Genomic DNA, 27,951 nt, shown 5'->3' on the forward strand with positions numbered 1-27,951 from the left:
AAGGAATAATTAGCACCGTCTGGGTTTTCATTTAGACTCAGTCTGAGTAGATGATAAATGATTAATATATGCAATCCACAGGACAGAGAGGGAGGGGGGGGGGGGGGGGCTACAAACAAATCCACACAACAACAAATTATTTGTAAGCATGTGTGTGTGCATGTGTGTGTATGTGCAGAGCCAGCCGACTTGGCATAGACTGACCCAGTGGCATTGTTGTGGTGTGTGTGCAGCCTCAAGCATGGCAAGATTTATGCCGATGGGGGTGTGTTGGAATCCAGGCTCTCTCATCCAGCCCAGCTGCATAGAGAACAAAACCAAAGGCCCAGCTGCAGATATTAGCATGGGCAGCCTCTCTCCCTCCCTCCCTCCGTCCCTCCATCCCTCCCTCCCTTTCCCTCTATTTCCCCATCCATGTGCCCCCATCCCAGAAGCCTGTCACATGCCTACAGGACTTTTGTGCCTGACTCTGTTGTTATGCTAATGGCTCGGCCCACAAGAGAGAAGAAAAAAAGAGATGTTAAAAGTTGATTGCAGGGCAAAACTGAAAAGGAGAAAACCAATAGGAAACAAAGAAGGGACAAAATATAAAAGAATCCTTAATTAATTATTGAGTTCCACTCAGAAAGTCAAGTCTGTGTTACTAAACAAAAGCATGGTGGCATTAACACACACAGACTCACATGAGATGCAAACACACCCTTCCTTGAAAACTGGCTGGAAAACTGGTGTAAGAAATATTGAATGTGAATACATTATATGTGGACTTCCATCTTTTGGCTTTTGGTCGGAGTAAGTCTAGTTATCATCCTTTATTAATGAGTGTTTAGGACAACTATTAATATTTAACTAAATTATCAGTGTAAAAAATTACCATCAGAGAACCATTGGAGAATTCCAGAACTACTAATTATACCTTAATATCAGTCGCTATAGGTCGGTCTCTATGTGTGTCAGTCTTGGAAAAACATGACCCTCACAGAGAAGATAATGGAAGCCATGAATCCGAGCACTGATCTTTACTGCAGCAGTCACCACGATAAACATACACAATGATCACACAACCTTTTCTCCCAACATCTGTTAATGTGAAGCACAATGATTATCAGTCACTTATACTTTGCTTAATGCAAACTAATGTTATTTGTTTTAGAAACAATTAGAATAAAAGGATTTTATCGTAATAGATTTTAATGTCATTTTATTTTGGGGTGAGCAACTCCATTCCTTGAAAGCCACAGTCCTGCAAGTGTTTGGAGTCTCCCTGCTGCAACACACCTGATACACATCAAACTTAAATAGCATACCTAGACACACTCTGCACATGTCTGCTAATTACCCGTGTTGCAGCAGGGAAACTCCTAACGCCTGCAGGACTGCAGCCCTTTAGGACCGGAGTTGCCCACCTCTGTTTTATTACATGATGGGAACAGATTAAATTCAAAATTTATGTTGTGGAACCGTCTTTTGAGACCAGTTTTGTCCCGTCTAACATTCTGTGAGATGGACAAGTTTAGCAGTTTGCCTAATCAAGAGCACACTTGTTTACCAGCACTAGTTACCATAGTAACATAGTTTTGGCTTATTTAATTCATGTTGATGGAATTAAACTCTCACTTTGCTGAGTCAAATATTTTTATATATTCCTTACTGAAATAAGGAAGAATCATCCTCAATCCAGCTTCTCAAAATACCCCTCTGGTGATGCAGCTTATGCATGATGCCATAAGGTACGTTCAAGAGGAAAGAACTAAATATACAACAGCTATATTTTCTTCCCTTAGATCAATGCCATCATACACAATGTTTATCACCACAGCTACAACGTGACAATGTTGATGTTTGCTGTGTAATGAAATCAGTTGTCAGTCTGGATGTGCATAAAAATGCTGTATTATGGATTGTTTGGCTGGCAGTAAAACCTGAATTTCAAGAGAGAAATTGCAAAGCAAAGAAAGAAATGAATACTATTCAATCCAGAACATCCCAACATTAGCAGGAGAAGAAGTTTGGTTTTAAAAATCCTTCAATTAGCAGATTTAAAGTTTTTCCACAGCTGATTGAGATATTGGACCTCTCATTCAGCTGGACAAACGGCCCCCTGCTATGCCAAAGATGCGACAGTTTTGCTGCATCTATTTCCTTCTTGTGACTTCACTTACAGTAAATTCAGAGCACCACATGAATGTGCTTTACTTTACACACACATTTGGGTAGACACAAGCAAATGTTCATCATTGCTAAACTTGACCTTTTACCAGAATGAGATAATTGGAATAAATGTTTATAGTCCTGCAGACATTTTTCTCACATGAACACAATATAGTTTATGTGCCACCAGCCTTGTGGATAAGCATTCATCTTGGTGTGCATCTACCTGTCTGGAATATTCTCTTTCTATTCTTTTTTAAAAAAGATTTCCTTAGTAACTTTCAACTCGATTTTATTCTTCTTAAATGAGAGTCTCCAACATCAATAAATGCTTTCGTAAATGTGTTTTTTGTGTTTATTTCACTCAGCTTAATATACAGTAGTCAGACACAGGCAACACAATTAGATTAAGCAATTAGAAGTGTCACTCACAGACTGTTTATTGACCCTAGATAGGCTACAGGGATAGCACAAAATTCATGTTTTAAAAGCATACCATGGCTAAATTCAATCCATTTCCTAATTCGGAGGTATTTATCTGTTGGCGTCAGCAATGGACATTTAAGTCCTGTGGGCCAACGTTTGTCAAAATAAATTTTTCCATGCCTGGCTAGCAGAGAGTGACAAGTGTGTATTTAATAAACCCTGATTTGTTTACCAGGTGAGCACTTAAGACCATAGACTCACTGAGCAATGACAGCTTGGACAACAGTCAAATGCATGTCGAGATGCAATGTTACTCTGTGTGTACATAGGCATAATAAGACAGTCCTGAACATCCATTATATTCCATACAGGTTTTGACGTGGGGTCATTTCAACTGTTGTGGTACCTCATCAATCATGTACATATGAATCATGCTGATACAAAACCCAACACATCTGGCAGTGTAAAATGTGTGGTTTTCCTGAAGTACATGTTCATGTAGTCCTCATTCTGTGCTGCTAGTTTTTAGACTCTTAAACCATAGCAGTAATTACTTCGCCTGTAATGTCATTGAGTGACAAAATACATAGGCAACATGTTAAAGTAAAATTAAATGTGAATCTTTCCTGGAAGAGGTGTAATAGATTGTTATTGCTTGTAAATTCTCCATCTCCTTTTTTTCTAGTCTGAATATACACTTACTTTGAAAGGGACCACCATGAGTGCTGAATGATGAAATATATATAAATTACATTAGGAAAAGACTTATTCCTTCCATTATTTTTTAAATGTCTTCAACTTCAAAAATAGTCAAATAACATTGTTGTGACCCCTCATGTGCCATAATCTATCATGAATGAAATGAATGAATGAAAAATACTTTATTAATCCCCAAAGCGAGATTCAATATTGTATTATATAATAATAATTCATATAATATAATTATTATTATATAATAATAATTCAGGAGGTCTTGTTCTGGAGGTTGATGGAATCATCAATCAATCAATCTAAGTAAATAAATAAATAAATCTAAAGTAAATCAATTAATCTAAATAAATCAATCTAAAGCATCAAGTCATATGTTTAACTGCATGTATGTACAAACAAATAAAAACACAATAAGAAAATAAATGACAAAAGTGACAATAGTTAGGAGGGAGTGGGGTGCCGTCTGTCCTTGTGTGTGCGTATGACTGTGTGAAAGAGAACATGTGAGTGATTTTAAATTGCTATGTTGTCAATTTTGCTTTGTAAATACTTGCTTTATTTTAATCTGCATTACTTGTTTTTATTATTAAAAGCACTTTCTGTTGCCTCTGGTATGAAAAGCGCCTTAGAAATAAATTTAATTTGATTCAATTAACCCTTCATGGGGCACTCAATGAAATACATTGAAATTAGAAATTTTAACCTAAAATTGTCCTTCTGATCTCTACCAAGACCTCCATTCTGTTGTTACATTTTTAAAAAAAATTGTTTTATGATGAAAATTAAACAAAACAAAATTATCAAAAATAGTCGCTTGCTTGATAAAGGCTTAAAGGAGTTCTAGTGAATAAACTATTTTAAAAAAAACTACTATTATATGTTAATCCTATGAGAGGGAACAGTGGGAGATGTCACTATCAGGCATTTATTTGAGCATTTTGCCCATCAGAGCTTGCATATTTATTTATGGGATTTTTTCTCTCATGTCTTTTTTGAAAAACTAGTTGTATTTAATGTTTGTGTCACTTGAAAGGCATTTTCAGTGATGGCAAATGCAAGCCCAGTTAGAAACAATTAATATCCAGCAACATGAGAAGGGCCAACCATTAACCTAGCTTTTCATTCAGGAAGACAGGCAAACATGAAGAGATTTACTGCTCTAATCAAAGCCCTGCCGGCTGTTGGAAATTGACCGTGAATGACGTCATCAACCTGTTCACACAATGATGGTTTGATTTATAAACTATGCAGGATGCTTGGCTAAGGGCAGAAAAAGGGCTTTCAGAGTGCACTACTAAATCTGCATTGTAAAAATCATGACCAAAAGTATAGTTTTTGTCCTTGATCAGTGATTCACAGGTGAAGCAAGCTTTCTAATCTCAGTAGGACTTCTTTTATACTCTGTTCTTTCACACTTTACGACAGAGTCTAGTGTTCTGCCTTAGACACACATTATATACACTTAAAATGGATATAATGAGTGGTGTTAACACAGGTAAAGCATCTTATCAGCACGTCATTTATTTGCTATAAATTAACTTAAAGATAAGAATTTCCAGAAAAAAAAACGTGTTTTTTTTCTGACTGAAAATATAAACAACAGAGTTCATCAGACTGTACATATTGTTACATAAAGGGAGCATTTGGATTCAAAGAAAAAAGTCTCCCCGTGATACCTAAAAAAAATTTATATATAAGAATAAAAAAAAAAAAGAAAACTAGATGGTAGAGCCTCTGCATGCAGCGGCCACGGTGTTGCTGTGTGATGTCTGTGCAACATCAAATGAAGTCTGTCCGAACACCTTCATTCCCTCTGAGTGTCCTGCAAGTCCAGTCCACTTTGTCTCCAAGTTCCTGCAGAAGAATAATATAGTTACATGCTACAGGATGATGGATGATGTGTGTTTAGTTAGCAAAAACAACCAGGTTTCACTTTTATTAAACAACTTTAGACCAGCAGGATATTCCACAGAAATTTCTGCAGGAGTAATGAGATTGGGCCACCCATTACCCAGAAAAAAAAAGGTTTTGTGGACTTCAAAAAGGCTAATATATCTTTGAAATGTACTGGTTTAAAATTAAAATATCTACCGCTCATGCAAGGTCTGAAACAAAAAAAAATTCACCCATCTTGAGAAATTATGATAATCATAATGATAATAATAATTAATAAATGTAACAAAAACTGAGACTGTTTTTATAGTTAAAATAGTAAATCTCCTTAAACCAAATATCAGCCAAGTTTTACTTACCAGACTTTTTACTGGTATTTCACTGGTATTACTGGGGGATAGCTTTACTTTGTCTGATAAACAGAAAGACCCAGTATACACACATTAAAAAGATGTTAAGCCTTTTAGCCTGGCGCCAAGAAAAAAGTACACAACTTCAAACCATACCAAGGTCTATGTGGATCAAGCTGGGGTGATTTGTCATATTTTGCCTGGTTTTGACAGGACATATACAGTTTCTGTGACTTGCAGGAGCAATTAAGACAAATTAGGCAAGGTTCAAAAAGTAAACACCAGAGAGTTTCTGGTCATTTTTGTTGTTTTTGTTTGGAAATCAGTGCATTTCCCAGTCACTTTACTCAAATCTGCCGTGAAAAGATGGTCTCATTTTAGAGTCCCATTTAAAAACGAAAATAACTTCTTTCAAGTAACAAGCACGCTCACAAAACTCAACATACACTGCAGATGGTTCTTGTAACTGTTTTTTCGGACCATACACTTGTTATTCAGCTAGCAGTCATTCAAAAACTTGGCAGGAAATATTAGCTTTTATTAAACATATACCATGTAATTAGGATTGAACTGATTTTGAGGTAAAACACGGAAGTTTTGCTATGTATAAAATATAACATTATGTATCATATTATTCAGAAAAGAGTCTCATAAATCAAAGAAGTGTAAAAATATAAAGAAGAGAGAAGCTCTGCTGTGTAGCTAGAAGTGTTTAATTGGGCCCTCAACAATGATTGTGGTCTGAATGGCTTCACAAAGCACAGAACCACTTTGTTTAAACCAAGTTAATCCAAGCGTGGAGGCAGGACACTGAAATTGCAGGCCTCCTGAAAGGGGATCTGGACGTCCAAAGGCTGAGGTTTATATAGAATAAATAAAAATAATGAAGAACACAACAACAGCACTGCCTTGCCAAAAAAGTCATGCATTTATCTTTTGCAGATGGACGGCTTTTTTTGTTATCATGCATGTATTTTTGCTGCTGCTAAAGTGTGGATTGAAACTCTAAATGCAGACATAAATAAGTACACAGCACTATGTGCTTGAACACTTAGATTAAAAAGCACAATTCAAATGTGTGTTGGAACATACAATCCTAAATTAAAGCAAACAACATCAATATTTAATGGTAATACTAGTTGCAAAACATTTATTAAAGGCTGAATAAAATGTTATTCCTTTGCTGGTGTGACTTTACTCTTTATTCATTAGACAATTAGACCTGACAACCTTGTCCTGCACGTCTGCACCAGCAGTGTGGTAATCAGCAATGTCTGTGCAAACCACAGTATGGATTTCAAACCTGAACTGCTGAGGACTTCCATGGCTCACATGTGGTGCAGAACACCTCTGCCAGGCCTGTCAGATCCAGTTCCAGGCCACTGCAGCCTAAATGGATCCTGATTGGCTATTTGGACAGGGAAGTGTGCAAAAGGTTGACATTTGAGAGATTGACTCCCTGCCGCTCCACTATTTCACACTGCAGAAAGAAACATTTGGGAGAAAAAAAGCTAAATATATGTATGTGACATGAAATCAAATATATCTGTTGTGACCTTTTTCTTCATTTTAAATCAGCACTCATGAGACTATTAATCTTTATTTCTAGCTTGAATTATTATGACATTTTGATACAATCTATGCTACTGAAAGCCTGGAAATCAGTCTGTTATGAATGTTTTTACTGTTATGGCTGGTGCATGATGAATGAGTTTTGACATGATGACTTCATTCCAACTCTCCCAGAGGTTACAAGGCATCTTACCTGCTGACATTTCGCAGTCCGGCACCACGCTTGTTTAGAAGATATTCCACTGGAAATAATAGTGACATGAAATGTGTGACAATGTAAGGTTGCAACAGACACTGACACCCTCCCTCTGTCTAAAAGGTACTGCCCATCCACTGAACCAGCCTCTAAGATGTGCACGCTTCTCACTTCTTTTTTCCTCCTCTGTCACACTTGAAGTGGTTGGAAAATGAAAACAGGCTGTGTCCCAACCAAAAGGAAGTTTAAACTGAACTCAACTGATTGAAATTTTTGTGATTTTGTTCATTTTATCCCAAGAAACACTAAACGACACTAAATGTAACTTATGTCAACTGTTTCCACTCTGGTCAAGTAGGTGTGGATGTCCCAACCGTCGGGCCCTCATACCACCCTCATGGAGTCTGTTTCTGACTGTTTGAGCAGACACATGCACGTTTGTGGCCTGCTGGAGCTCATTTTACATGGCTCTGGCAGTGCTCCTCCTGTTCCTCTTTGTACAAAGAAGGAGGTAGCGGTCCTGCTGCTGGGTTGTTGCCCTCCCACGCCCTCCTCCACATCTCCTAATGTACTGGCCTGTCTCCTGGTAGCGCCTCCATGCTCTGGACACTACGCTGACAGACACAGCAAACCTTCTTGCCACAGCTCACATTGATGTGCCATCCTGGATGAGCTGCACTACCTGAACTACTTGTGTGGGATGTAGACTCCGTCTCATGCTACCACTAGAGTGAAATCACCGCCAGCATTCAAAAGTGACCAAAATATCAGTCAGAAAGCATCGGAACTGAGAAGTTATATATATATATATATATATATATATATATATATATATATATATATATATATATATATATATATATATACATATATATATATATATATATACATACATATATATATATATATATATATATATATATATATATATATATATACATATATATATATATATATATATATATATATATATATATATATACATATATATATATATATATATATATATATATATATATATATATATATATATATATATATATATATATAGATAGATAGATAGATAGATAGATAGATAGTCATATCAATCAAACTTTATTTATGAAGCGCTTTTCAACATAAACGTGATTCAAAGTGTGTTACATTAAAAAAAAGATAGAAAGAAAACACGCGCAGAAAGTAATGATGGAAGAACCTTGCTAGCTAAGTTAATGTGTAAATTTTCCATGATTATACAATATTAATTCAGTTAAGTACACAATAACTCTTGGTCTATTAAATACGTTTAAGCGGTTATTTTCTGACATTAATAATCTATTGTAATATTAATCCCAGAATTTCCTGAACTCAGATTGAATTTAGGAATCTTTTTCATAAATATGTGCTCCATAGCTGCTCACAATCTTAGATCTTTCCCCCCCACACACACACACAGACAAGGGGTAGCAAACTTGTCATTTGTGACCAAAAAAAAAAAAAAACAAAAAAAAAAATCTGACTTTTTAGTTGGCAAAGCCTTACAATAAAAGTTGCCCAAATATTAGATTTGGAAATGTCTCCTTTCCCCCTCTCATTTTAGAGAGACGATATAGACATTAACTGTACCCCAGGTAAAAACAAAAGACTATACACTGTTATTCAGCTGAAGAACATATGCCCACAGTGTCAGCCTCATAATGTCTCTTACAGCAAAAAGTTTCTGTCTGTCAGCTGTCTGCTGGTGGTTTCTGCCAACTTACACACTGTTTTATGTTCAGACTTTTCTTTGTTGGCAGGAATCTTTATGCAACAGAAAAGTCACTGCCAGTCAGTTTAACACAGTCCATCTTTTCCTTTTGAAAGCTTTAATTGTGTTGCAGTTGTTTACTGTGGGGTAAGTTTTCTAAATGTGGGTAGCAAATTTTGATCTTAGTAATTGACTGCGTCTGTAAATCTGTTGAGCTTATTGTATAGTCAGTTACCTCTAAGGCTTTCAGAGAGCACTCTGCTTTCTTCCTGTCCACTGAACATTATTTTTTATAAACTATGAATTAAACACTAATTTTATTTTTTAAACATGTATTTTGTTTTTTCCAGTTTAGTTATCACTTTCTCAGAATTTACATATAAAACCCAACTTAGCTCTATTTTTGATACAGGTTGAAACAACCACTCCAGGTACAGCCCAGTGACGGCAGAAATAGTTAAAGTGGTCTCATGCATAATAGTTTCACAAATCACGATAAAAAAAACTGTGACAGCATTTTGGAAGTTTTCAATGTATCCCTGCTCCAACATACCTGACCCAAAATAATGAGGGGCCTGTCAGACTGTCTTGAGCCTGCTTGCCATCACCCTGTGCTCTTGGCATTTCTTCTCAGTGGTGTTGAGGGGCTCCAATCAGGGGGCTCCTGTACTCTCCTCTTAGAGTGTGGTATGCAGTTGGCTGCATTGGCTTTCCTTGGCACTAAACTCTGTGGGCCCTCTGGATCTTTGAGTCTCAGCCCTATATGTACCTTGATTTTTTTAGTTTGGGGGTGGTCACAACCCCCTTGTGAGCGCACGGTTCATCTTTGCCGTATGGTTGCACTTACACACACACACTTGCATTGTACACTGACATGCACCTGTTTCCATTTTCTTAATGTTGGTTGCTACTGATGTTTATGTGTCTGTGCTTCTCTTTCTCTTTGCAGGTACTCTCTATGATTATTACCTGGGTATGTATGTATGACCTAATAGCACAAAATAATCAAAAGCACAATTGCAGCTATGTAATCTTAAAAATGTATCAAGGGCAGGCGCATACACAAGTTGCTTCCCTCTGCAGAGCCTCTGGATTCCCATGTGATCTGCCTCCAACATTCAAGCTACAAATTCCTCCGTTGCTAATGACTTCATGCTTTCTGCCACCATCACTGCTGCTGCCATGATCACTGCACATAGCCTGCCCTGCATTCCACCTATAGGTTCCTAGTTAAATTGAAAATATTGTTCATCATTCATTCCAATATTTAATGGATTAAATATCATGCATGCACAAGAACCGATGAAATTGTAGACTAACTACTAAACTTCAATGTATGATAAAGCTTTAATAATTGTCAAATTGTGACCATTTGAATGGTGAAATAACACTGGTACAGAATTCATCTGAGTTATTAAATTTTATTTCCCCAACAGCACAATACCTTTATTATGTATTTTTATTTTTCCATTTTTTTTTCTGTTTCTTATTTACACTAGCTGAATGCTTCAGTAGAGTACCTAAATATATTGTACAGTGTCTTCTGATTGCACCCTACTGACAATATCAAATTATGTTTAAAAGTTGAGCTCATGTATACGGAAATGTTAGCCATACAGACAATCTCTGCAACACTTTTTCCACATTCAGTTTTGTGGAAGACAAAGCAAGTTATTGCTCGCTTAACATACAAACTTAAGTTATAATGATACATACAGACATACTCTATAATACATAATCATCAGCGTACCATGTTGCAGTTTATTGACTATGTCACCAAGATTGCTTGTGACATAACCCCAGATGATTGCTTTAATTGTTTAACTATTTTTCTCTCATTCTTCTTTTTATATTCTTTTCAAGAGACAAAGAAAGCGAAATCTCTCTCTGTCGGACCTGATGAACACATCTACGTCTCATTTCCCCCTCTTTCACCCGATGCATCCTCCTACTCGTTTGACCTCTGACAGCTGGGGCCCCTGCACCAGAGCCTATTGATTTGTTGGCATTGAACTTGAATCTTGGGGTTACAATCAAAGAGACATTGTCCCTCATGAAGACTGATTGCAGACCAAACAATACTTGTTCACTTTCCTTCATTTCTCTATTCATAGAAAGAACCACTTATCCTCAGCTGTCCTGGACTTTTTGACCATTCAGTTCATGTGGAATGCCTGCATTTCCTGTGTATAGAAGATGTCGCTTTTACTCTGACGGATCACCGGATGATAACAATCTTCTTATGCCCCTCGGTGTAACCTGACCACTGTTGGTGGCAGGAAGTCTGAAAGGTCCCTTAAGCAGACCTATGAAGAATAGAACAAGTAATAATGACATCTAATATTCATATTATAGCATTATAAAGTTCCTGGATACATTTCAAATATAAATTCAGGACAGACTTTTGTGCTGTACACGTTCATATATCAACAGCTCTGTGAATGCAGTTTTACTTGGACTTCGCTGTCACGGTGTTCGGTGCTTTGTAACAGGCAGAAAAGGCACTTTGTGTATTTGAAAAGGAAATGGCATCATTGCAGATGAAAGTCTTGTTTTAATTACAGGAAAGAGTCTGAATTATTCCAGTAACACAAATAAAATATATTGTTTAGTTTACACTTAGTGCTGTTAGTGAAATTAGGCATACATATACTCACTTCTACTGGTATAAACATCACTATGAATGAATTAAATAAGAAGTAGCCTGAAGAAGACTGGTTAATGGTTCATTAAAGAGCACTGTTGTTCTAAGTGGTTAATTAACCCAAGGCCCCCTTATGGTTCGCCTAACTAAATATACAAATTAATGAATATACCCCGTGACTGGCGTGAGTGTGGAGTTACAAATGACTTCAATATTTTTAAGGGTTCTTGTGAAAATGAAGAGAAAATGGTAAAGGTTGTGGACTAAATCAAGTCTATCTGGAAACGTTTTGGCTAATTATAATTAGTTTTTATGCTTCATCACTTTAGGATATTGAGTGTAAAAGAGTCCCTGAATAAACTATTTTTAATAGTTTATTCAGGAGCTAAATTTTATTTTAATTAGGGCTAGATTGAATATATTTTGGTATAAACAAAAAAGGAAAAAAAAACAAAGTCCATTTCAGCGAACTGGTATTCTAACCAGGTGAGAAACAAGGACACAGTAGGATTCTAATTTATCTCCTTTTTTTTTTTCTTTTTTTTCCTTTGGATGAGAACATGTCAGTAATAGTTATCACAGAACACAATAAAGCACTTTGTGATGTTTGGTCTTATTATGGTAAATGAAACACATATGCCTTACCACACATGTTGACCACTCAAAGCATCACAATACATTCTTCTAATATTACACACACTCTTAGAGCACTTGTTTGCCAATAAAATGAGTACATACCCTTATGGACACATCTCTGTGATGTCAGTGTTTGATCAGTCAGTGATCTTTGTACCATCTTTATGATATCATTCATATCAGTGATTTCTTTGATCTGTGAAGGATCCAGTGTTACCATGATAATGTCATATTGGTCTGTGTGACACTGTTTGATCTGCATAACATTTTTGTGTCACATTTATGTCATATTTATGTGTTTGATGTCATTGATTTCTATTTAATGTAACAGAGTTCTGCTTGATTGGATTAGGTTTTGCTTAATGTTATTTATTTCAGTTTTAGAACGATTATTATTGCAGTTAATTTCATATTCACACATGTAAGTTCTGTTTGATACCTTCTAGGTACTCAGTACCAAAAGGAACGCAATCACAATTTTTGTACAAAGGTTGGCTCCTCCTGGATTTGTTGCAAAAGAAATCTGCCTTCAGATTTCAATAAAGTTACCTTGACACTCCAGTCTGTCACACTGAGTGCGATATGAGCAAGCAAAAGAGACGACTGGGAGACTTTGGCAAAGGTTGGAAGAGGTTCCTTTCATTGAGCCTGTTCTAACAGCAAGGTTGCCAGTCCACTGCAGGGCCAAAACAGTACAACAAACACCCACACTCTCAACAAGGGAGAAATCCCTCCCCTCTCTTCCTGCTGCAGTGCTCCATCTGACGTAAAACAGGAGAGAACTGGTTAGTGAAAATAAAGTTTCTGTCTGCTGAAGACAAAAGAAAAAGTTCTGACACGTCGGTCCAATTAAACCGTGTAAATGGGCAGAGAAAGTGAGACAGTGTGAAACTGCTCCCAAAGCACAAAGAGAATGGTGGGTTGTGTGTATTTATTTTATTTTATTTTATTTTATTTTATTTTATTTTATTTTATTTTATTTTATTTTATTTTATTTTATTTTATTTTATTTTATTTTATTTTATTTTATTTTATTTTATCTAAATGTAGTTTTATCCTGTTGGTTTTGGAAGCAAGACAGCCATTGGAATATTTTTTGACCATGTTTTACAAGTGCAAACACAAATTTTACCTTCTTTTGACGTCTTAGTCATAACAAAATGATTTTTATAGGTGTGTATTCTGTGAGATTTTTGTACAGGTGTCATTGGACACGGGGATCAATAATTCATGTTACGATTTTGTCAAACTTTGTTTACCTGCTCTTTTAATTAAATTTAAATTAAATGTAAATATTATCTTATTAAATAAGATAAATGTCTTCACTGCGTTTGGTGGTCATTGAAACAGTTTCTCAACTTTTAGCTGAGAGTCTACATTTTCTGTATATATGACCCATCTATACTTACATTACAGACCTGATGTTACATCTGTGAAATGGGATGTTAACCCCTTAATCTCTGGTGCCAGAGAGTGTAGAGCATAATATACTAAGCTGAACAGTCTTGCTAAGAATGCAAAGTTAGAGAATTTGTTGGCGAAAAATCTGGATGATTTAGTATTAAAGTTGCATGGAAGTTATTGAACGTTTCTGCTTTCTGTCCTGATGTGTCGGAGATGTTGCTTTTTGTGTTTAGAAGGAAGACGTCACACAGCTTTAAATTCACCCTGACTTTTTAACTTTTATTGAGTAAATTCATATTTATTTTGGAAAATAAGTGACACAAGCAGTAACAGGTGTTTATACACACATTATACTATGATGGGACAAAATCAGAGCATATTTATCCCTTTTTTTTTTATTTTACTTGAAAAATCATTAATTATGAAATCATTGAAAAACATTGGTTTTACATAAATCTGGCAAATGCAGTGGAGAGCGGCTGAGACAGTCTCATAATGAATCACGCATGGCTGTCTGGAGGATGTATCATCTGAGTATTAGCTGAAACAGGAGACTACTGTCTGACTGGGATCGCTGGCTCCTTGCCCACTGAACTGTCTAGAAGATGAGTACTAGAGAGCCTGAATAATTGTGAGACCAAATGTCTGTTCATATTCATTTTTTAAAACCTTGAGATGCTTCATGTCACACAAAAGAAATAAATAGTTGTATGTTTCACATATTACATGATTTTGGTTTGGATGTTTGTTTATTTCTACTCAAAAAAAGAAAAATAAAACTCATTATGTAGTCTTTAATAATCATCAAAGGCAGGGATATGATGGCATCCACCCGACAGGAGGCATGTGGAAGGGTGGGTACATTCATAAGACAGGTTTAATTATAGTGTCTGTGCTACAGTATCACCATTCAGACGCATCTTGTCAAAACGGTTTAGTGGGGAAATTTTCCGTTTCTTTGACATGCCGGTGACATGTGACAGGAAGGATTTGCAGCAAAACACTGCTGGCGGTTAAAGTGAGCGCTGAGTAAGAATATGGGCCTGTGATAGACTGGCGAACTGTCTGAGGCTTATCCTGCCTCTCGCCTGGTAATTGCTGGGATAGGTTTTCAGATCCCATATGAACTCAAATTATTATTAAGCGATATTTTTTTTAAAAAAATGAATGAATGAATTCCACAGAAAAGGGTACAGTGTGTTTTATCATCAGACATGGGTCCAAATGATGTAAAATCTAGGAAGCCACAATATATGCTCAGCACCACCATCTTGAAACCAAACTGAGGCCAGTTTTAATCTTTTGCTGCGAATGTACAGCTCGATAAACAAAACTAAGATGTGAAGGTCACACCAACCTATCAGCTTGGTATGGCAAATGTTTAACTGAGCAATGTCTACATTTGTCACTTAAGTCACATGAACAAATCAATTGTTTGATCAACGGACTCTCAGGTAATACATTTATCCTCCAAACCACACTTCTATAAACTTTGTGGGACTTGTGGGGAATGCATCAGTGCACTGTCGTTCTTAGGAGGAAATGTAAAACACATGAAACACAGAAAGGCTGTAATTATTGTCTAAGAGCTGTGGTGAAGCTGAGGAAGGTTTACTTTGTGATGGTGGTGCAAGATTTTACTGTGAACTCACAAAGTCTGACAAAGGTTCAGAGGTGCAGTGAGCAAAAGTGTTGTTTCAACCTGTGATTTGTCAGTGATGAATAACATTCAGTACAGGAGCTGAAGTTTTTATGTAGATTTATTACTTGTGTCTAAAATAGAAATAATAATTGGAATGTTTTGAGGATTTCTCTATTTATTAGTTACTTGTATTATTACATTGAAAGAAGTATTCTCTATGGAAAATAATTATTGTATTTAAATTTCTATTATTTGGACATTTTAAAATCTTAGATCCCCAATTGGAAGAACATGTGACCAAACAACCCAAGGGACATTTTGGAGACCTCACATAAACTGTCTTTACCAAAATATCTCCTTTTTTTGTTCTGATTTATTTTTCTAGCTAGACTTTGCAGAGATAATGTGCACATACTATACCAGGATTTTAAACAGTTGAAGAGTTATAAAGAGATACAGCTGCAATGTTTCACACAGATATCCTCACTCATCCTGAAAAGGATTTTTTTTTTATTCATTTGTTCATTTTTGGTTGTTTTAAGGCAGGTCTGAAACCGTTTTAAATTTGTTTTAACGGCAATCACATTATTAGCCGGCAATTATTCTTCACTAGGGAAAGAAAGTTTTTTTTCCCTTCCCACTGTCACCTCATGCAAGCGGTGCAGGGTGCAGGATTGGTCCAAAGTCAAGATTGAATGCAAACTGTTGGTTTTCCTTAACTAGGCAAATTGTTGTGAATTGTCTCAAATTGACATGACTGAAAAGTGTCCTGAGATGACATTGTTGTGAAGTGGCTCAATGCAAATAAAGCTAAATTAAAATGAAATTAACTAGTTTCACACTGCTTTTTTTTTTTATATTTATGACTGAAAAAATTTCTTCAACACTAAATAGACTTTGTAACTGCAAAGATCTCATTTCATTATGAGCTGTTTTATGTATAGGGGCCTAAAAAATAGTCACAGGGCTCCAAAGGTTAACTCTATAAAGCTGTATTGAAAATCATGTTTCACCTGCTCTTCTGTTTTGTTTTGTTTTTTTAATCTTATTTTTAAATCCCTTGTCTGTAAACACATATTTGAATGAATTAAACTAAATAGATACAACTTGAAAATAATAATTAAATGTCATATTGTGTGAGATGGAAAAATAAAACAAAAAAAAAAAAAAAAACACTGACGATTACAATCAATTAAATTTTGATAAATCAGGGAAATGCTGACTGTTAGACGAGCAAGTGTCCTTATCAGAGGTCTGTCTAGCTGTGAGTGTTTCTTATCTCCTGACCTATGATTCCTCCAGAATCATCGGCCTCTGCATATCCATCCTGTATGTTTATCTGTCTCACCCATCACAGGAATGCGAGTTTCATTTTATCAGTGCCAGTGGAGTCTAAATGTTGTCTGAATAATGTCTGAGGAAATCCAGTTAGGCAGGTGCTAAACTGTGTTTTTGACATGTGTAGAATGCATAAAAGTGCAGCTATTACACATGTGGGGATTTCTTTTTTTTTTTAGAAGGGAAAATCTGTTTTTGCATGTCAGATCTTCTCACAACTGGAAATATTCAGGCGTGGTGCCAAGGTCAGGTTTCTTGCAATTTTACCTGAAGTAGCACCAAAAATAGTATCAGGAAGTACTATAATTAAACACTTGCAAAAAACCAGAGTGGAAATAAGCTAGAAGTAATGGAAAAGAGTCACTGAAAACATAACATTATTTCCCTACAGTAAACTGATGAGTTTTAATTGAAAACTTATTACATAGAGATAATTTAATCATGTTTATATACTAATCCTAATTAATTTCTTGATTTTATAACTCTTAAATTCTGTTCACTTTTGCTTAAACTGAGTGTTTACATGTTTAAGGTCCTCTGGTTATAATTTAGTTTTGAACACCAGCTCTAGATAAACTTAAATTAAGATTTTCAGACCAATTAAACAGTCAATTAGTTAATATGGTTCTTTATTGATTTTCTTGGGGATCAAAATGGCATTTACCATCTCATAGTATATATGCTGTTATAAAGGAAACCCAGTAATGGAAAAGAAAAATAACCTTTTTAAATTTAGATGCAATGTTCTCATCAATAATTTTATCCAAGTTGGTATAACATTACAAATGTGGCCTTGTTTAATCCTTAAAGATGCATGCTGGTGATATTATCTGGCTGTCCTGACAGACAGGTTAGCTTATATATCAATTAGATCTAAGAGGCCCCTTAGTTGAGAGAAGAGCAGATCAGCCCAACCCAGAAGATGAAACCATAATCCAGAGATCAAAGAGGCACATTCCTGGATGACCAGACTTGTTCACTGACACACTCTGGGACTACTCACCTGCCTGATGAAGGAGCCCATCCACCTGTTTGTTCGGCATCCAATTTGTGAAGCCTTCATAACCCAAGGCTGGTAGGCTGCTATTAGTCTTACATTCAGATCAAGGGGGAAATGTGTTTTCATCAACTACAGTTACACATAAATCAGAGGATTTAAAAATGACCTGTTGTTAACTTGCCAAGACAAATGCAGAGGAAAAAAAGTGCAGGAAATATTCTCAGTGAATGATGTTTGAACAATGAAAATCAGGTTGAAAATGTTTTAGTCTTATCAATTTTAGTACCCACCGGATATTTTTGTTAGACACAAGTTTATATGCCTTCATTTAAACAGAATCCAAGAAAAAGATTTGCATGTAGACATATAAATATTTGTCAAAAGCGTCTGTACCAGGAACCGGTTTGTATCTTTGTCAGTCCTGGTGTTTGAGATGGTTAAAAATCTGAATTAAGTTTCGGATGACTTTAATTCAGGTGAACCACAAGGCCAGTCTCCACCCACATACATCAGCTAATCTGTCAGATTATTCCTTTTATTCAGTTGTCCAGTATCTTTCAGATTTAATTAAAATATTAAGCAGCTCTTTAGGCAGACAATTTGACATTTCCCAACAATTGATAACTGGTTTTTAAATTAAAAAAAAAAACTGGGTTTCATAAGAATTCTTTTAAGTATGATGGATATGCTTTAAAAATAAATAACAGTGCAGTTTTATAGATGTGAGGTTGTAAAGCTACAGGTGCAAACACCTGCCTATTGACAGTCCTTGGCGTCTGTTGGACTTTAGTTAAACTATAAACATTAAATCAGCATACTCAAGCCACACTGAAGTTAACTCCAATATATTTGCTCAGCTACAACTTAGATGTCGATGTTATCTGTGTTTGCATTTATTTTCACACGTCGTGTTTCCTTGTTCTGCTGAGATGACCAGAAACCATCCTATAACCAACATATAAGCAACATAACTTGGCTCAGATCACCTCACATGTAAAATAAACTGTTTGTGAGTGGATGGCAAAAAGAAAACTACATTTTCAGTGTTTTTCAGCCTTTAAAACTAAAGAATGAATTCGTGAAAACATGAATAAATGATTACACCTTAAAGTTTAAACATTAACAGGCTTAACCCTTTTCCATGAGAAGAAGAAAAAAAAGTGGCGGGGAAATAAAGTACACAGCAAAAAGAGATATTTACATAAATAAATATGGATGACAAACAAATCATGCACCTGTATCTACACCATCTCAATGAGAAGATCTCTAATATTTGCACTGGTTTCCAGTTTATTGTAATCTTTGCATGGACCTAACTGCTGCTTCAGCTCTCAAAGCTGATCTTCACTTCACAGCTCATCAGTCGCCCCTGTTGTACCTTATAAGTAGGCCCCAGAGAGCAGAAAGCTGGCTCCAAGGAGAAAGTCAACACTAAAAACATTTTGGGGAGCAGCAACCTGAAACCCATCTGACACCAGAGTGGAGAGTAGCCCCTCATTTATCCCTCCAACCCAGCAGCCTGTGCTGGGAATGATAAAAGCCTTGAGGCTGTAACTTCTGATCTGAAAACCAGAATACTGTCATACAATCACAGATTTCAAACTTTTCCTTCTCAAGCTGTGGAAATTTATCTCTGACATGCTTTTGTGAGTCTGGCGCATTTTTCACTTCCTTAATGTTGTGTGAAAAGCTCTTCTGCCTGAGCACGTCGTCGTGACGACAGACGAGCTCTTTTCTCAAGATTTATCTAACCACAGTATGTTTACAGAAGATTATTTATTATATTTCACACTGAAACGCCCACTGAGAGACACTTGGAATACATTTTGAATTAAAACATCACGTGAAAGTATCAGATAGGATCTAGGAGAGAAAATCATCTTAATTATGCTCTTCTGGTTTATTAAAGACTATTTAAAAATGCAATCAATAAAACAGCACAGCAGGTGTTTTTTTTTAACCATATTACTTTGATGTAATTGTTGTCCACAACTCATCAGGTCACACGCAAATCAGCACAGCTATGACTAATACATATACGTTTAACTTTTTCACGATTATTTACAAAAGTTGCTTTAAAAGTCCTATTGAGCTGTCCTTTCCAACAATATATTTATTTTTCTCTTCCAAAGATATGCATTAAGTAACACAAAGGGCTTAATGCTTATCATGCAGGAACAGTCATTAAATAAAGACTTTTTCTCATCGGCTTCCATCTCCTGTTCATCTGATCTCCCTAAAGGTAATAAAACACACACAGCTTGGCAAATCCCTGTGAGCTGGAATAGAAAGTCTACAGTGACTCATGTAAACTCTATTCTGAATGAGAACTGTGTTTTATTTCATCCTGTCACACCTAAATTCATTTGCTAATATCTACAGGGATTGGCTGGTGTGTATATTGAATGCTGCATGTTCAACGCAAGCAGCGAGTGCTGAATGGTGTTGCAGCAGCTTCAAGAGTAAATCCAGTCTAACCACCGAGGTCTAATATAAGTCATCTACAGGACAGGGTGGCAGTTCAGGGCCAAATTAATGCCAGCTGACAGAAGTATTTGCAAGGTTTTGCTATAGTTGCATCAGCCAATCCCCCCAATTTTCTACACACTTGTTACTGACGAGGTGATGCAAACATGACAGGACATCGCACTGTGTGCTTTGCTTTTCTAAGATTTGTAAGAGTAATTTGGGAGCAACTATACTTAATTTTTTTTTTTTTTGCAGTCTGATAGTGTGAACTGAGCTGAAATATGCCCTTCTGTTTATACATAAATGAATACCGTTTGTGCTTAAAAGACATGAGGAATGAAAGCGTGACCACATGGCATTAATGATTTAAAAGGTGTCATGGACCAACCTGTCAGCCGGCATCTGTCACCAAGTGGTCAGCTACTGTGCAACTTGGCTATTATATACACACTGACTCTAAGCCGCAGAGGCCTGCAAAGTACACATTGTCATGTAGTACAAACAGTCCTCTTCCTACAGCCCTTCTCTGCCATCTAACTTGATCTACAGCGGCCTTTTTAAGAACGTGCAACCATCTCCAGAGACCCGTGTGTTTTTATTTGTCTCTCTGACACTTGCTCGTCCACTCAGCTGTTTACTCAGTTGAAACACACAGAGTTAATTAAAGTTACATTAATTAAATTGACTAATTTAATTTAACATAATCAAAAATGCTTCAGGACAGAATCTGCACTATGAAATATTCATTCATTCATTCATTTTCCGAACCACTTAATCCAATTCAGGGTCGCGGGGAAGCTGGAGCCTATCCCAGCCGGCTTTGGGCGACAGGCAGGGTACACCCTGGACAGCTCGCCAGTCCATCGCAGGGCCACTATGAAATATATTTATGCTTACTGCTTCTACACAGGATTTGGGAGGAAATGCATTCACCCATGCAGGAAGAAAGAAAGTGCAGGAAGATGTTAATATAGTTGCACTCTTCCATATTATTGTCTGTAATTTACTATGAGGAAGCTGAAGAGAGTTGCTCTCTTGTAACTATGCAGCTATTGACACACATCATCAGGTATGACATGGAGGGCAGACAGGTTTACAAAGAATTCAGCACGTACGCATTTTTTTTTTCCCACATTTGGAGAATGGTAAAATAAGAAGTTTGTAATAAATAAGTTTGTATCCAATATATGTATCAGTGTGTGTGTGTGTGTGTGTGTGTGTGTGTGTGTGTGTGTGTGTGTGTGTAGGGGGGGATGGTTCAGCGCTTAAATAGTCTGAAATAGTTTGCAAGTCCTTATTTAGTGCTTGGAACATGATTTAACTCACTGCATATTTAATAAGAACAAATGCAGGAAAGGGTGGCAACAGCAATAGCTTTTACTAGAATCACCACCTGTGTTTTAACACTAAGCAGGAAATGACCTCTTGATCAATAGGACATTTGTCTTCAGGTGAGCCTGTGTGCAAAACTCTGGAAAAACACTACTGTCCCTGTTCATTCAAAGACAGATCAGTGCAATGATAAAGAATTTGTAACAGAGTGAATTGCCTATGTAAAGGAAGCCCGGTTTACAGCGATGCAAACTGTGCACTCTGTTTAACAGCTATTCAAATGATTCATAAGGTAAACTCATGTGATAGACATCGTAAATAGCATTTAGTAATGAAAGGCTGCACTGCAGTGGAAATATCTGTTTCAGCGATGAATGAATGTTAAGCATGTAAAGATTACTAAGGTGGGAATGAATTGCTTTGCAATATGAATATAGAGAACAACTGCAGAGGCATCTCTGCAGGTGTTGCTGCATCCTATATTGCAGCTCCTAACTACAACTATAATAAATTTTTCGTTTGAATCACCTAAGATGCAATGTGCCAGTTTGAGCTGAGTCTATATTTCATAACTGGCCATCTCCAGTGGGTTTAATAAGTCAAGTCACCTAAGGAGAGACTCTTGTGTTGCCACTTCCATAAAATTGGGAGGAGATTATGCTTTTTTTCCAAGCCTGTCAGGCCCGTTCAATACTTTGGGGACAGCTAAGACACTATTACTACCACCTTTACACATTTGCTTTGCAAGTGTTGTGGGTTGAATTAAACTGCAACATTATATCTTCAGCTCTAAGCTCAGCTTATATAACAACAGCCCATTGCTGGCATTTTCAGTCCTCAATCAGCGTAATAAATTGGGTCTGATGGTTAATTTTAGCTGAAATCCAATCCTTGACAATAAGTTATGAGCCTTTTGGGGCCTTTTAGTCAAACTGTGTCTGGCACTGCCACAGTTGAAAAGAGCCCTTTAAATAAATGTCTTTCCCAAAAGTTGCATGTTTTCAAAGCGTCTCTCACTCCGCATACAGGGGTCACACAAATAAAGTGAAGTTTACCGTGTCCAACACCTATGTTGATTTGTGCATTTTGGGTCACGTCATTTGAAATCTGAAAATTCCTCAATGCGCCACTTTTTAATTATGGATTTAATTAATTTTTCTGCATTATAATAAGGCAGCTTTGGAAAGTCCTCATGTCTGCATTGACCTCTTCCACCCCAGGAGACAAGCGTCTACAGTAGTGTGATTTCACTCTATGGCCCTCAGTCATTGCATTAACAGTGACGTGGCCATGATTAATGCTAATCATGCTGGATTTACTGTGTGTTTATTTTATGGCGCACTTGGCAGGACAGAGCTTGGCCCATCTAAGAGAGCTCCTGCTGGAAGCACGAGGTGGACTGGGGGATTTAGACGATATTTGCCTCGATACTAGTCTGTAATGTTGGCTTGTCTAAGGGCGGTGCGGCCAAACAGAGGTTTTGTTGTCAGTCACGAGTGATTGAACACGTTTCCTGTCTGCTGATGACTAACAAAGTTGTGTCTTGATCAGGAGACATGATTAGATCCTATATTATAAACCAATTTAAAAAAAAAATCTATTTCCAATGTCTCCCCACTGCAAATTACAACTTAGAGGGAGAGTATTTTGTACATCACAACTTGGAAAAAATCAGCTTATTGGGCCTCATGGCTGTTTTATAATCCCCAGCTTTGTCTCCGGCTGCTAGGTACTGAATGGCACGAAGGGCTCTAGGTGTCCCAAACACAGTGCAACACTGCCACCATGTTGATCATGTGCACTACAGTGTCACAACATCTATTTACATCTCAGTTTTAAAAACTGGGTAAAGTCACACACTATTCTATTAGATGTTGAACACTTCAATTTTTTTAAAATAAGATTAATACAGTAAAGCGATGTGGTGGAAAAAACTGAAGCTTATAAAATGGGAATTAGCCTTGTATCTCTAGAGGTCTTGCACTAACCCTGGCTGGGTCTGATGTTTAGTGGAGAGGTAATTAAGCAGTAATTGAGAAAAACAGAAGTCTGTATGGGAACCTGAAGTCTCTATGTCATATGGCTTGTATTTCATTTCACCAATTTCACTTTATCGTACGTACTCTTCAATATTTGCGCCAGCCCAACCCTTAAAAAACATAGAATAACAGAAAAGTCTCAGATAGAATCCCAGTGTGCATTGTATCTGCCTTGTTTACACTGACGGATTCCCTTACCACTTGTGTTAAATGTAGCCCTCCGTGTTATTCTACCAAGCAAGAAAGAAAACAATTACTTAAAATGAGGCTGAGTTGAGAGTAGGTCTGTGTGTAAAATAACAAAGACGTGCGACTGTTTGGATCTGATAAGCCCTGTCGAGTGTTTCCTCTAATGCCTCTGAAAATAAACAGCCTGGTTGATGAGGTGAATGGAGGCTTGGTTTGGGTCCTAACCACTGCTGCAGTTATAGGAGCTTGTTTTAGGGGCTGGACCAGCCAGGATCAGTAAAGGGCCCCCATCAGCAGCTCAGGCGCCGAGTGAGTTAAACGGGTTAGTGTGAGGCCATCTGAACCTGCTGTGACACACACACACACACACACCCTTTCACAGAAAATGGTAGACAGGCAGCATGTATGCAGACTCTTCGATACAAGTAAACCACAAAGAAGAACAACTTAAAAGACTGAACATTAAAAGCCAAACTGTAAGTCATTGCAGTGATTAAAGGTATTTTTTCTGGTTCGGTTCCATGTGACACCAAACTATACAAAAAAACAAAGAGAAAAAGGTTTTCTTGAACTTTTAGAAAACATGTAATCTGTATAGGATATGTTATGATGCAGTGTGAGTGATTGAAAATATTAATAGTTGCAAATAATCGTGTTACACCTTTAACTTCTACAACAGCTGGGATCATCTGTGTGTTTGGATCATTTCTGCTGCTTTACATAAACCTCCATCTTTATGAGTTCAAGATTATCATTACATACGCAGACAGCATTTCGCATGAAAGTATCTCCTTCCCTAGTTTTCTTGCAACATCTGAACAAACCAGTTGTGCTAGTTCTTCTTGTGAGTCAATGCCAGTAAATAAACCTCAGTCGAAGTGTAGTTTTTACCCACTGATTTAATCCAAGCTTGTATGAAGTCAGCACCGAAACCCCCCCAAACAGCTGGTATCACAGCTTGTGAGACAATGCTGTGTCCTCCCTATTCTACTAAAACAGTTGTCTGAGCTTATCATAATCCAAACCATTTAAATAAAGCATTTTATTGGTCATATATAAGATTTGCACTGAATATAAATAAGTTGGTTAAAATATTGTGGGAAAAGAATGCCCCCCCCCCCCCCCCCCCCCCCATCCCCTTTCTTTTCCTTTTATCCACTGGACATCTGTGGCTTTTATAGACAAAGCTTGATAAAAATGTGCCTATCCTCCAGTTTCCTTGACATCACCTGCTCATCATGTGCAGCTGAGCAAGCCAGAGAGAATGTGGGATTTTCACCTTGAGGCAGGCAGGAACCGGATCGGGCTGCTTGCATAGGGGAGCATGAACTCATTCATAAAAAATAAAAAAAAATTTAAAAAAACATCTTTTGTTATCCAGACATGTTGAACATCACTTACTCTGATTAGTTGTTTTTCTGTTCATTTTTATGCAACAGTCTAAAAACTCTTTAGCTGGTGAAGATTTTAAGAGATTTATGAGGGAAAAAAGTTTAGATACTGAGCTTAAGTCATAATGGCAGATGAACAATGAAAGGAGGCCAATGCAGATATCTGGATCAAGGCCAAGAGACAGAATGTCCCAAATCTGTCAGTTTAGAGGACAATATACCAAAACAAGGTATTGTAATAATTATGCATAATCCCTTTGTCAATATTACAACAATAATAGTACAGCATTAAGTGTTGTACTAAAGGGATAAATATTTGGGGTCTTTGGATTAAGCATTGTCCTCATCAGAAATTCTTATTCTTATTCTTATATTTTTTTGCAAATTTAAAATTACTTAAAATTTATTTACAAAGATTTTAATTTTCATAAGTCTGATAGTTATAGCACAATAGAGTAGTAGAAGCTAACGAGGAAAATGATGGTCGTGAGTCAGTAACAAGCCTTGCTGCTCCCAGTAATGTGATTTTAAGGAACTTTAGGGCCTTTTCTTGGCCCTGATTGCTTGTTTGAGTTCATGGGCTTAAATAAAGACACTTAATCACAAGTGCTCAGAGGAGTTTTTCCTGGACTGTGCAGGACTTTGCCAAGACCCCAGGCAGTAACATCTCTGGATTGGAGGAAAAATATTCCCCTCAGATTAGTGTGTGACTCACAAGAACAACTACCTGTAGAGAAACACGATACACAGATCATTTAGATTTTAACACAACAAAACATCAATTCCAAGTTTTAGCCATGTGCAAGCTGCCTTACAACACATTCTGTATTAACAACAACTCAATCAGGAATGTTATAATATAAAACAGGCCCATTAACATACTTTTAAGGCACAATTAGGACTTTCGCCTATAAATTGCTGAGTAAAAATGTAAATGATTAAAAAGAAATACAGATGTTGGGTCTTTTGAAACATTTGCTACTTGTTATGGAAACCTTAATGGCGTGTTGGAAGAGAAAAAGATTCCATTTGTGCAAGAGCCTTGCGTTTTTCTATTTTTTTTTTGTTTAAGGTTTATATGTTTCTCAGTTATTTTTTATTATTTTGCACGGCAACAGCAGAAATTGCTTGTATGGATTTGTGTCTTAATGCATTCTTTTAAGAAATTGACTTTGTCCATTGTAAATGTGTGTGCTTATGGGCTACTATGCACACTGCTGATATGAAGACACTAAAAGTTGAGTGGTTTGCATGAAACAGTTGGTGCTACTAGTCCTCCACAACCGATGTAGCTATTAAGTAGTTCCAGAAGAAGTCCAAAACTCTCAAAGGACAAAGAAAATAATGATTGCTTTGTGCTTTCAGTTGATTTGCAGACATATTTCTAAAGCAAAAATACAAAATATGGTTTCTACACTGAAAAACGGAAGAATATTCAGTTAGAACATTCAGTGTGCTTTGTCAAAAACGACCTTAGTGAAAACAGCCTATTGGTTGGTCAAGCTGGTTTTCTTAAGCCAATTAAATCTACCAGCAAATTTCTGGTGGTCCATTAATTTTATTGTTCTGACACATTCTCTGTTGCCCTTAAAGGGTGGGCAAGGCTGTCTGCCCATACCACATAAAAACAGCTTAACACACCTGGGGCATAAACTGTTGTTGGAAAGTGTTTGTCTTCCAGGGCAACAAAAATCTGCCACCTCTTCCCCAGACTAAAAGTGTTTTAGCAAGCTCCAGCTTGAATTTATCAGCAATATGCAAATGAACAGTAATGACTGGAGGAAAGCTCAGTTTGATTTGGATGTGGAGCAGTGCTGAATTTATTTTGTGGACATGATGTTATTGAATGCACATTGCGTTCAGGTAAATTCCTCCAAACATTTCATGAAGACTGTTGAATTACAGCAAACAGTTAGATGTGCGTTGGCATTTATAAGGGAACTCCCTTCATTCTGAATTTTCTGAGTCAAAAAGTACGTGAATACCTCAGTCTTAAACCGTGAGGTACTGGATACACATACCTAGCTGTATATAACATCTAATGTACTGTGTAATAGCAGCATGAACTGCGAAGTCTGGGAGAAAACTTCTTTAGTGCTGACGTGTCAGCCGCAATGTAAATACTAGAGGTGCAACAATCTGTGGCCTTCCCTTCACTGTTTTAAATCTGGAAGTTTTAAAAGTAGAACAAAATATGTTTATTTTCCAAAAGGTTTTTTTTTTTTTTTTCTTCCTGGAGATTATGAAACATCATCAGGTGCTGTACAACTGTTTCTGTTAAGATGTCTATCTCCCCCCTTCGTAGTAACAGAACAAGTCGTAGGAGGAAAGACAGAGCCTCGTTCACTGAAAGAAGATTTATGCTTTACAGGAAACTGGCCAACAGACAAATCTCAGTTTACATAAAAGCGTGTGAAAAAGTGATCAAAGCCTGTCTAAACTTTGCATACTTTTTCTGTTACTTCATCGTGACAAGGTAAACTACAAGACAAGACTTTCTTTCTTTCTTTTTTTTTTTTTTTGTCTAATTACTTTAAATACTACTCAATACACGGTATCACTCAGTACTATTAACCCAACTAACACACACGGGTTTCATTGGCTGGCTTCTTTATCCAGAATGTATATTTCTGATAATGTTATTGAATCCTTTTTCAGCCATTGATCAGCAAACTGTTTGTTTTTTTTTTGCCTCCATTGGTTGAGCTGGAGTGTAAATGTCCCTTTGAACTGATGAACTGCTTTTTGAGCCGACTTGTGAAATAAAGATTCATCATTTAAGCAACTGCTTAAAATGATCAATATATTTTGACCTGATGAATCAATACAAGAGTTAAACATT

This window comes from Telmatherina bonti (genome assembly GCF_933228915.1).
Source record: "Telmatherina bonti genome assembly, chromosome: 14".
In the NCBI taxonomy this organism is placed as follows: Eukaryota; Metazoa; Chordata; class Actinopteri; order Atheriniformes; family Telmatherinidae; genus Telmatherina; species Telmatherina bonti.